Source organism: Drosophila ficusphila, unplaced genomic scaffold (assembly GCF_018152265.1).
Source record: "Drosophila ficusphila isolate 14025-0441.05 unplaced genomic scaffold, ASM1815226v1 contig_370, whole genome shotgun sequence".
Classification (NCBI taxonomy): Eukaryota; Metazoa; Arthropoda; class Insecta; order Diptera; family Drosophilidae; genus Drosophila; species Drosophila ficusphila.
This window is the reverse complement of record NW_025064281.1, coordinates 2,489-13,560: the sequence shown is the minus strand read 5'-3', so window position 1 is coordinate 13,560 and position 11,072 is coordinate 2,489. Positions and strand designations below refer to the sequence as shown.

At 44.5% G+C, this 11,072-nt stretch overlaps 1 pseudogene; it reads left to right on the top strand.

Annotated features, from left to right (window-relative positions):
• The first annotated feature begins 5,523 nt into the window (after nucleotides 1-5,523).
• On the top strand, nucleotides 5,524-10,735 carry LOC122319996 (annotated as a pseudogene).
• The last annotated feature ends 337 nt before the right edge of the window (nucleotides 10,736-11,072 follow it).

The following is an 11,072-nucleotide window of genomic DNA, read 5'->3' as shown; positions in this document are numbered from 1 at the left end:
AGTGGAATACCTCTCTGAATTTGTTATTAAAATATCTATCTAGCTGCATTATTGGTTTATTTTCGAATTTTTGGTCAATATTTTGTAATTTTTTATGACCCCCGACCTGTCAAAATTTGCAAAAAATGGGATTGCAGAAAAGTGACCAGATCCCAGCACTGCTTAGCCCAAACTTTTGAAATTTTTACCCGATTTAAAAGTGGAATACCTCTCTGAATTTGTTGTTAAAATATCTATCTAGCTGCATTATTGGTTTATTTTCGAATTTTTGGTCAATATTTTGTAGTTTTTTATGACCCCCGACCTGTCAAAATTTGCAAAAAATGGGTTCGCAGAAAAGTGACCAGATCCCAGCACTGCTTAGCCCAAACTTTTGAAATTTTTACCCGATTTAAAAGTGGAATACCTCTCTGAATTTGTTGTAAAAATATCTATCTAGCTGCATCATTGGTTTATTTTCGAATTTTTGGTCAATGTTTCGTCATTTTTTATGACCCCCGACCTGTCAAAATTTGCAAAAAATGGGTTTGCAGAAAAGTGACCAGATCCCAGCACTGCTTAGCCCATAACTTTTGAAATGTTTACCCGATTTAAAAGTGGAATACCTCTCTGAATTTGTTATTCGAATATCTATCTAGCTGCATTATTGGTTTATTTTCGAATTTTTGGTCAATATTTTGTAATTTTTTATGACCCCCGACCTGTCAAAATTTGCAAAAAATGGGTTTGCAGAAAAGTGACCAGAACCCAGCACTGCTTAGCCCAAACTTTTGAAATTTTTACCCGATTTAAAAGTGGAATACCTCTCTGAATTTGTTATTAAAATATCTATCTAGCTGCATTATTGGTTTATTTTCGAATTTTTGGTCAATGTTTTGTCATTTTTTATGACCCCCGACCTGTTAAAATTTGCAAAAAATGGGTTTGCAGAAAAGTGACCAGATCCCAGCACTGCTTATCCCAAACCTTTTGAAATTTTTACCCGATTTAAAAGTGGAATACCTCTCTGAATTTGTTGTTAAAATATCTATCTAGCTGCATTATTGGTTTATTTTCGAATTTTTGGTCAATATTTTTTAATTTTTTATGACCCCCGACCTGTCAAAATTTGCAAAAAAATGGGTTTGCAGAAAAGTGACAAGATCCCAGCACTGCTTAGCCCAAACTTTTGAATCTTTTACCCGATTTAAAAGTGGAATACCTCTCTGAATTTGTTGTTAAAATATCTATCTAGCTGCATTATTGGTTTATTTTCGAATTTTTTGTCAATTTTTTGTAGTTTTTTATGACCCCCGACCTGTCAAAATTTGCAAAAAATGGGTTTGCAGAAAAGTGACCAGATCCCAGCACTGCTTAGCCCAAACTTTTGAATCTTTTACCCGATTTAAAAGTGGAATACCTCTCTGAATTTGTTGTTAAAATATCTATCTAGCTGCATTATTGGTTTATTTTCGAATTTTTGGTCAATATTTTGTAGTTTTTTATGACCCCCGACCTGTCAAAATTTGCAAAAAATGGGTTTGCAGAAAAGTGACCAGATCCCAGCACTGCTTAGCCCAAACTTTTGAAATTTTTACCCGATTTAAAAGTGGAATACCTCTCTGAATTTGTTGTTAAAATATCTATCTAGCTGCATTATTGGTTTATTTTCGAATTTTTGGTCAATATTTTGTAATTTTTTATGACCCCCGACCTGTCAAAATTTGCAAAAAATGGGTTTGCAGAAAAGTGACCAGATCCCAGCACTGCTTAGCCCAAACTTTTGAAATTTTTACCCGATTTAAAAGTGGAATACCTCTCTGAATTTGTTGTTAAAATATCTATCTAGCTGCATTATTGGTTTATTTTCGAATTTTTGGTCAATATTTTGTAATTTTTTATGACCCCCGACCTGTCAAAATTTGCAAAAAAATGGGTTTGCAGAAAAGTGACAAGATCCCAGCACTGCTTAGCCCAAACTTTTGAAATCTTTTACCCGATTTAAAAGTGGAATACCTCTCTGAATTTGTTGTTAAAATATCTATCTAGCTACATTATTGGTTTATTTTCGAATTTTTGGTCAATTTTTTGTCAGTTTTTTATGACCCCCGACCTGTCAAAATTTGCAAAAAATGGGTTTGCAGAAAAGTGACAAGATCCCAGCACTGCTTAGCCCATAACTTTTGAATCTTTTACCCGATTTAAAAGTGGAATACCTCTCTGAATTTGCTGTTAAAATATCTATCTAGCTGCATTATTGGTTTATTTTAGAATTTTTGGTCAATATTTTGTAGTTTTTTATGACCCCCGACCTGTTAAAATTTGCAAAAAATGGGTTTGCAGAAAAGTGACCAGATCCCAGCACTGCTTAGCCCAAACTTTTGAAATTTTTACCCGATTTAAAAGTGGAATACCTCTCTGAATTTGTTGTTAAAATATCTATCTAGCTGCATTATTGGTTTATTTTCGAATTTTTGGTCAATATTTTGTAATTTTTTATGACCCCCGACCTGTCAAAATTTGCAAAAAATGGGTTTGCAGAAAAGTGACCAGATCCCAGCACTGCTTAGCCCAAACTTTTGAAATTTTTACCCGATTTAAAAGTGGAATACCTCTCTGAATTTGTTGTTAAAATATCTATCTAGCTGCATTATTGGTTTATTTTCGAATTTTTGGTCAATATTTTGTAATTTTTTATGACCCCCGACCTGTCAAAATTTGCAAAAAATGGGTTTGCAGAAAAGTGACCAGATCCCAGCACTGCTTATCCCATAACTTTTGAAATTTTTACCCGATTTAAAAGTGGAATGCCTCTCTGAATTTGCTATTAAAATATCTATCTAGCTACATCATTGGTTTATTTTCGAATTTTTGGTCAATGTTTCGTCATTTTTTATGACCCCCGACCTGTCAAAATTTGCAAAAAATGGGCTTGCAGAAAAGTGACCAGAACCCAGCACTGCTTAGCCCATAACTTTTGAAATTTTTACCCGATTTAAAAGTGGAATACCTCTCTGAATTTGTTATTAAAATATCTATCTAGCTGCATTATTGGTTTATTTTCGAATTTTTGGTCAATATTTTGTAGTTTTTTATGACCCCCGACTTGTTAAAATTTGCAAAAAATGGGTTTGCAGAAAAATGACCAGATCCCAGCACTGCTTATCCCAAACCTTTTGAAATTTTTACCCGATTTAAAAGTGGAATACCTCTCTGAATTTTTATTAAAATATCTATCAGCAGTATTCCAAAGTGGTGGACCCTCGGTTAGAATTTTTGTTATTAAATTATATATTTGCCGAAAAGTGGGAAACACTGATCTAGCTGCATTATTGGTGAAGTGGCGGGGTGTCCAACGTTGAAGGCAGCAAACTCCTGGTGGGCAGCTACGGCTGGCGGTGTTATGCTGTGGGGGTGAGAAAAAACACTCGACGATCGCGGAAAAGAAAAGACTTTAAATTTCGTTAATAGCGCGGACCGGCCGGGCGTTTATTCACACGTTGACGTTTTGTAACTAACTTAAGCTAAGCTAAGCTAGGCGCTTGGAGGCGCAGCGGAGACTTCTCGCGCTCGGGGAGTGGAGAGCCTGGACGGCCGAGCGCGACATGCTCCAAGCTTCGGGAGAGGGAGTGTGCGGTGTGGGGAGAAGCTCCGGGAGAGGGAGAGGCCTAAACATTCCGCCCCCCTTGCAACCGCTGGCGTTGCAACATAATTAGCCCTGGTTGCAGGCGCCGGACAGGATCCAGCCGAAGATGGTCTTCTGGGCCACCGGCAATCCCTCGGCGACCAGGTGGAATCCTGGTTGGATGACCTTGGCGTAGACATCCGCACCCAGGACCATGGAAATCGACGCCGGCAGATAGAACCGCTTGTCGGCCAGCGGAAGGTCCTTGTAGCGGCCGACGACAGACTCGTCGATCGCTCGGATGGGGGTGCGGACGCCGACGCCGGGTTCGATCTTTAGGACGACATCCAACGCAGCTCCCTCGACGACCTTCGATCGGAGGATCGCCGTGCACACCCTTTCTTTTCCGACATTGGTGGTCGGCAGACGAAGGCTGGACGCCAGGGTGGCGTCGATGCAGCTTTGAGGCGAGCAGGGGTCTATGTGAGCCACGGTGTCCACGATCTTCGGACCCGCCTCCAGGGTGACCAAAGCCGTTGGAAGGACGTTGACGACGTGGTGTTGAAGGAGGGTTGCCAGCGTCGGAGCAGCGCGCTGCTGCGCGAGTCGAGGGCTCTGGTGTCGAGGATGCTGAGCGCGGTGGAGAAGCAAGCGCTCTGCGAGTTGGCGGTTTGTTGGTTTCAGTGTGTTTTATTTCTAACATTTTTTGGCGTGAGCGCGAATTGCACGAACGCACATACATAAATATATCTCCAAATATATTCAATATACTCCATACATATTTTCTACTTCCTACAGCGAAAATATACCAACATTAAAAGTTTTCCGTCGGCCTCCGTGTAGAATAAAATAAATAATTAAAATCCACCACCGACTCGGAAAACTTTGTTGGTTGCAGTGTGTTTTATTTCTAACATTTTTTGGCGTGAGCGCGAACTGCACAAACGGACATATATACATATATACACTTATATCCAAATCCAGCATACCAATATACACATATACACCCATACCCATTAGGGAGCCGTTGCACGACATCCAGTGCAAGGTCTTAAACATATAAATTTTTTCCAAAGATAAAATAAATTATTTCTGAGCGGCAATAAATAAATTCCAACTCCAATAACAACACATAATTAATATTCCAGTCAAATTAAAATTAAAAATACCAAAATAATTGGAAATTAATTTTTTTTATTATTTGATTTGTTTTTTTTGTCCAGCAACATACAATAATTAAAAATAAATAAAATTTATTTCTTTGTCTGGTTCCAAAAAATTTAAGTGTGAACGTCACTCCGTACGGCACACCGTTTGTTGATAGCTCAGAAATTAAATATTTGCAAATAAATTATTTTTGGATAAATAATTAACTTCCATTCTTCGAATAAACTACCCGTTTGGGTTTTTTTTGTCTTTACCACAGTTGGTATTATTTTCTAAAATAAAATAAATAAATACCACACAAAATAATAATCACATATCCGAATTATAAATATACTAATTATAATATTCTTAATAACATTAAGAATAAACATTATTTAATTATTCTGGGTTTTTTTTTTCGCTCCTGTGCATATTAAATATACCCCGTTTCCACTGGGCATATATTCCTTTTTAATTTATCGTCGCTTCCATAGACCGTCTCCCTCTAGCGAGACAAATTCCACAAGTCAGCTAAATACAAATTTTTTCAAGAGTGCAATTCCAGCAACAAAGGTCTAAAATTTGTTTCTCACGACCAGTACACTCGTTTTCCAACCGAGGGTTCGTTTTTTGGCATGTCCAGTGAAGGTGGGAATAAAAAATCTCCCATTCCACCAACAAAAACTCCGAAAATTGTTGTCAAGCCGCCCACACCTAAACCTTCCAGTAAGACTCCCTCTCCCCAAGCAAGGCTCACTCGTTCCGAGACAAAAATGGCTCTAGCTGCGTCCGATCTTGCGCTGAATCAATTCATTGAGGTTTCAGATCGTCTCAGTGAATTCGAAGCGAGATGCAACACTCCGTCGCCGACTCCCCCGAGCATGTTCATGCTAAATATCCGACGCGAAGAGGTCCGAGCATTGTGGGAGCGCATCAAAAAAGAGTACGATGAGTGCAATGTACGCCTGATTTCAGCCGGAGACAGTGCAGCTGACAGCTTGCCAATTCTCCGAGCGAAATATAATTATTGCTACGGCGTCTACGAAAGGTGTGGTGCGAATATAGAGGATCTTATTGCGCAAGCTCCACGAACCCCCCAAACACAAGCTGATCCGTCCCAGACCTACGTTCCTTCAGGTTGTCGGCTACCTCCGTGTGATACCGAGGTCTTCACCGGCGATTATCTTCGCTGGCCGACGTTTAGGGACCTTTTCACGGCGATCTATATTAACAATCCAAGATTGACGCCGGTCGAGAAATTGTTCCACCTGAATTCCAAAACGAGTGGCGAAGCACACACAATTGTGGCAAAGTCGCCTTTAACTAACGATGGTTTTCGCTCAGCCTGGGATAACCTAACTAAGCGTTTCGAAAACAAACGGTTGTTAGTAAACAGTCATTTGAAAATACTGTTCAATGTGCAGTCCATCACTCAGGAATCTGGGCCAGCTTTGCGAGAGCTTCAAGACACCATCCAGAGTTGCCTTACCGCTTTAGAAACGAGCGATATTAGCACCGACAATTGGGATTGCCTATTAGTTTATATGGTCTCCGCCAAACTTCCAAAGTTGACACTTTCCCTCTGGGAGCAGTCGCTCCACAACAAGGTCGATGTTCCCACGTGGCAGGAGTTAAATAACTTCCTCACTGAGCGTCACAGGACACTAGAGGCCATAGATGATGTCCGTCCGTCAGGCTCTAGTCAGCCTCAGCCCAGAGCGGCAGCCTCTAATTCCACGGCACGCAGAATCCACTCCTTTGAAGCAAGAGTAGTACCCAGAGGTAGAGGGTGCGACTTGTGCAATCGAGAAAACCATCCAGTGCGGACATGCGCACGGTTTCTCCGGATGTCTGTCGATGAGCGGTCCGCGTATATCAAAGGCAAAAAGCTGTGTCTGAACTGCTTTGCACGAGGACATCAGCTACGGGACTGTGACAGCACTCATAGTTGCTTCACGTGCCGCGGCCGCCATCACACGCTTCTCCATCGAGGTAACGCGTCTCCAACGCTCTCGACTCCAACTCCAACTTCTGCGCCCAGGTCAAGACCAACTACGACCGCTCCAGCGACAACCACTGCCGCAACCTCCACGGTGCAAAATTATCTTGCCACGGGTCATAGATCCGTCTTGCTGGGCACCGCCATTATTGACGTTTGCCATTTGGGATCAACCTTCAAGGCTCGGGCCTTGATCGACTCTGGATCGGAGGCAACATTCATGACCGAGCGGCTGTTCAACTTGATTAAGTTGCCTCATCAGATCATTCGAGCCCAAGTCTCCGGCTTAAGCCAAACACTGGCAGCAGAGTCCAAAAAGCTTTGCCAATTTTCAATTCGATCTCCGACCAGGCCTGGTCTGCAACTAGACGCGACGGCGTATGTCCTTCCGGAATTAGCTGGTCAACTTCCGTCCTGCTCAATTCCGCAGCATTTCCTACGGGAACTTCCCGAATTTTCTTTGGCAGACCCGAAATTCTATGAGAGTGCACAAATAGACGTGTTAATCGGGGCTGATCTGCTGCCTTCCATACTCCTAAGCGGCACCCGAGCAAACGTCTGTGGCTCTCTTCTTGGTCAAGAGACCATATTCGGTTGGATCCTTACCGGACCAATACCAGCTGCTAGGCAAGAGCAAATTTCCGCTTTCTCCACTCGAATCTCCCATATATTTGATTCAAACCTGGATCAACTTCTCACCAAGTTTTGGGAGGTGGAGGATCTGCCAATAAAAATGGCAAAAGATTCCGATTTGGCTTGTGAGGAAAATTTCCTCCGGACAACCACGAGAGACTTTAGTGGAAAATATATCGTACACCTTCCATTCCGTGATCCAGAGAACGTAAAGTCCGCCCTGGGACACTCCAGATCCTTCGCGTTGGCTCAATTCTTAAGAAACGAGCAGCGTTTAAAAAGGGACAGCCAACAGAAAATTAAGTACGATACCGTCATTCAAGAATATCTCGATCTCAACCACATGAAAGAGGTCTTTCCTACCCATAATTCTGCGAGTTATTATCTTCCGCATCATGCCGTGCTCAAGCCGGAAAGTACGACCACCAAGCTTCGTGTGGTGTTCAATGCCTCCAGCCCTTCAGACAATGGGGTCAGTCTAAATGATATCCTTCATGCTGGCCCGGTCTTACAGTCCGATCTGACCATTCAAATTCTGAAGTGGCGATATTTCCGATACGTTTACAGTGCCGATATCGAGAAAATGTATCGACAGATCTGGGTAGACCCGAAGCATACCCCGTTCCAACGCATTTTATTCCGAAACAGCGAGGGGTACATTCGAGATTTTGAGTTAAAGACGGTAACTTTCGGGATTAATTGTGCGCCCTTCCTGGCGATACGAGTCCTACAACAGCTGGCGACTGACGTGCAGCTCAGCCATCCAAGAGCGAGCAAAGTCATTCGTAATGCAATGTATGTAGACGATGTCCTTTCGGGAGCTGACTCTGCTGAAGATGCTCAGCTCACAATAAAGGAGTTACAGAGTGCCCTAGACTCCGCGGGCTTTCCGTTAAGAAAATGGACGTCCAACAACAAAGAGGTGTTAGCTCATATCCAAGCCGGTCATCTTCTGAACAGCGATTTCCTGGATCTCGACACTGAAAGTACAGCCAAGACTCTCGGTGTACGGTGGAGAGCGACGTCCGATGAGTTTTTCTTCGTCCCCCCCAGATCTACCCACAGAAATCTCCCCCACAAAACGCCAGGTGCTTTCCCAAATTGCCAAACTGTTTGATCCAGCAGGCTGGCTCGCTCCATTTGTTGTGTGTGCCAAGATCTTTATGCAAGAGATTTGGCTTCAGGAGCTGGGGTGGGACGATAAGCTGCCATCTGAGTTGTGCCAAAGGTGGCACAGTTTTCTTCAGAGCTATTCGGTCCTTGATCAGGTCCGGATTCCAAGATGGGTTTCCTTTCGCCCAGAATTCCGCTTAGAGCATCATGGATTTTGTGATGCCTCGCAGAAAGCCTACGGCGCTGCGATCTACGTGCGCGTAGAGATGGGACATACCACGATGGTACACCTGCTCACCGCCAAGACGCGTGTTGCGCCAGTCAAAACTGTGTCGCTTCCTCGCCTAGAGCTGTGCGGAGCTTTACTGCTAGCCGAAATGGCTGAAGCGATCCTTCCCAGCATGCCGATGCTGAATTCGAGTCTCCACTGCTGGACCGATTCCACCATTGTGTTGGCATGGTTAGCAAAACCAGCTTGCCATTGGACTACTTTCGTTGCCAACAGAGTGACGAAGATCACTCAGTCCACAGAGGCAGCCAACTGGTCACACGTTCAATCCGAACATAATCCCGCTGACTTGGCTAGTCGAGGGGTAGCCCTTCCAGAGCTTGTCGGTAGTTCTCTCTGGTGGCATGGACCCACTTGGTTGCAAAAGCCACGCAGCCAATGGCCTAGCCAGGGGACCGACCTTCCCGTGACCGAGATCGAAAAGCGAGCAGTCAAAGCCCACGTAGCATATATTCCGAACGAAGACTTCCTTGATCGTTTTTCCAAATTGGATAGAGCGTTGCGGGTCCTCGCGTATGTCCAGCGTTTTATCAATCGGTGCAAGAAACAATCGCCGCTTTCAGAGATCCGTCTGGAGGCCAAGGAACTTGTCGCCGCCGAACGGCTCATGATTCTCTGCACTCAGCGCAGGTATTTAACGAACGAGTATCGCTGCTTGAGTCAGAAGGTTCCGGTGCCCCCTTCCAGTTCGATCCTCTCCTTGAACCCCTTCCTAGATCAGGAGGGGCTGATAAGGGCATGTGGCCGTGTCACAGCCTCTGAAAGTTTGCGTTACGATGAACGACACCCGATAATCCTCCCGTACGAATGTTCACTCTCTCGGCTTCTGGTAAAGTTCACCCATCTCATTACGCTACACGGGGGTAATCAGTTGGTGGTACGTCTCACCCGTTCCAGATATTGGGTTCCGAGAGTTAAAAACTTGGTGAAGGCAGTTATCAATGCCTGCAAGGTCTGCGGGATCTACAAAAAGCGATTGCAAAGTCAGATGATGGGAAATTTGCCAAGAGAACGAGTGTCATTCTCCCGTCCATTCACGTACACGGGTATGGACTACGCAGGGCCCTTCGACATAAAGAATTACACTGGCAGAGCCTGCCTTATTACTAAAGGGTATGTGTTGGTTTTCGTTTGCTTCTCCACCAAGGCTATCCATTTGGAGCCTACTTCAGATCTGACGACCGAGAAATTTCTTGCGGCATTCGCTCGGTTCGTATCTAGAAGAGGGTGTCCTCGCCAAGTGCAGTCGGACAATGGGAAGACCTTTGTTGGCGCTGCCACATTACTGTCCCGAGATTTTCTCCAGGCCGTTAAAGAGTCTGTGACTGATGCGTATAGTCATCAGCAGCTCGACTGGCATTTCATTCCGCCAGGAGCACCCCATATGGGAGGCCTATGGGAAGCTGGTGTCAAGAGCTTCAAGGCATTGTTTTATAAATGCACAGCTACGCGGAAATACACTTTTGAAGAACTTGCCACTCTGCTAGCGAAGATTGAAGCTTGTCTAAATTCCAGACCGCTATCTCCCATGTCAGAGGATCCCACTGATCTTCTAGCGTTGACACCAGGGCACTTTCTTGTCGGCGGCCCTCTTCTATCCATAGTGGAGCCCGAAGTAAAGGGAGAATCTAAGACAATATTAAACAGGTGGCAACACTTGAAAGCGCTCCATCAGCAATTCCGCGCTCGATGGAAGGATGAATACCTGAAAGAGCTCCACAAGCGCAATAAGTGGAAGTGTCCCACCGAGAATATGCGGGTCGGGGACATGGTCGTCATCAAAGATCTGCCCTCAAATGAGTGGCGACTCGGTAGAATCGACTGCGTCTTTCCTGGAGCCGATGGCAATGTCCGCGTAGTCGACATCCGGACGGCGCGCGGCATTGTCCGGCGTCCAGTAGCCAAAATTGTTCTCCTTCCCGGAGAGGCTCCCCAAACTTCTATCCAGTAATCCATACTTCGTTGTCCGTAGTCCGTAAGGCCCGAATCTTTCCATTATAAAACATCTTCCTGTGTTTTTTTCTTTTCATGATCCAACGCCGACATCCGTAGACAATGGCTCCGCGTAAGCAGAACGCTCAAGTGTTGGAGAGCAGGCGGACTCGAGGCACGCAGTCCTACCGGTGCCGAGTCTGCCGGGGGATCCACCCTCTAAAGAGGTGCCAGAGGTTCCTCAAGCTGAGCGCGGAGAAGCGGCTACGGGCAGTTCTGGTTAATAAGTACTGCGCAAATTGCCTTGCCCACGAGCATTCGCAAGGGGACTGCCGTAGCGGTGACCGGTGCAGAAC